This window comes from Pan troglodytes, chromosome 11 (genome assembly GCF_028858775.2).
Source record: "Pan troglodytes isolate AG18354 chromosome 11, NHGRI_mPanTro3-v2.0_pri, whole genome shotgun sequence".
Taxonomy (NCBI): domain Eukaryota; kingdom Metazoa; phylum Chordata; class Mammalia; order Primates; family Hominidae; genus Pan; species Pan troglodytes.
Genome location: NC_072409.2, coordinates 40,664,517 through 40,665,677, shown reverse-complemented (window position 1 = coordinate 40,665,677; position 1,161 = coordinate 40,664,517).

Sequence of the window (1,161 nt, the reverse complement as noted above, 5' to 3'; positions counted from 1 at the left end):
TTCCCCTTCTCGTTGCGGCCGCAAAGCTGCTGGACCTCCAAGCCGGCTCCTGCGCTCCCCGCTGCTCTGAGAACACTGAGTGTCCCGGGCCCGCGCAGACTGGGTTGGGAGAGGGCTCGGTGGGAGGGCTTGCGGGGAGGGGGGTAAGAAAGGCTAGGTGCTTCTTACCTACGTAAGAAACGTTGGTGGCGGGATCTAAGCAAACGGGGAGGTGGGAAGCAGAAGGTTCCCCTTCCTGGGCCCCAGTTCCTCCATCCTGTCCCCTGGGTGACAGTGATTCGCTGTTCATAGTGTTTAAGTGGACCAACTTAAAGGGAGAGAGCGCTTGCCGAGCTCTGGGAAACCGAAAGGGTCCACGCCCGCGGGAGCCTCGGAGACTCAAAATCCCCCGCTAGACCGCAGAAAATGTTACACTTTAATCAACCGCTACTTCTTCCGTGGAGAGGGGCGGTGGGTGGGGGTGTGCGCATCTCATCGCGGCCTGTGAGTGGAACAGGCTAGGATTATCCCCAGCGTCTTTTTTCCATGTCCAAGTTTCGCCTTAAAACAATTTAAAAGAGGAAGAAGAGGACCGCGCGTCTGTAAGGCGCTCCACCTTATCACCTTGACTCGGTGGAAGAGAAAGCACAGATATGGGATATCCCCACATACACACTTCACAGATAGAGAAACTGAGGCCTAAGAAGGGCAGTGGATGGTTTAAAGTCGCTGGGTGGGTCTTGAGCAATCTTGGGTGGAAGCCCTCACAACACTGGTGCTGCCTTAGATGGATGTCTTCTGTGGTCAGCAGGGCGAGTGTGACTTGGGGGCCCCCTTTTGTGACAGTGTCTTGCTCTGATGCTCTCTAGGGCCATACAGCCCACTGACCCAGACAGAATGCACTGGAGTAACCTAAACAGAGGTCACTGCGATGCTGCTGTAAGGAGATCCTTGGATCAGATTTGCAAGTGTGGAGGCCTGGAGTTTTGTTGTTCAGTAAAAAGGGCAGCCCAGGCCAAAGAATTAATTGGGCTCTGAGAACTCAAGACAGAGAGGCTTTGGGGCCAAAGAGTAAGAGACCAAAGACCTGAGTTTCCTTCTCAGCCCAAGGCTTTTCTCTCTACAAGTCCCTTCCACAATCCAGGCCAAGTCTCCTTCTAGCTTGAATTTCCATGGTTTCCT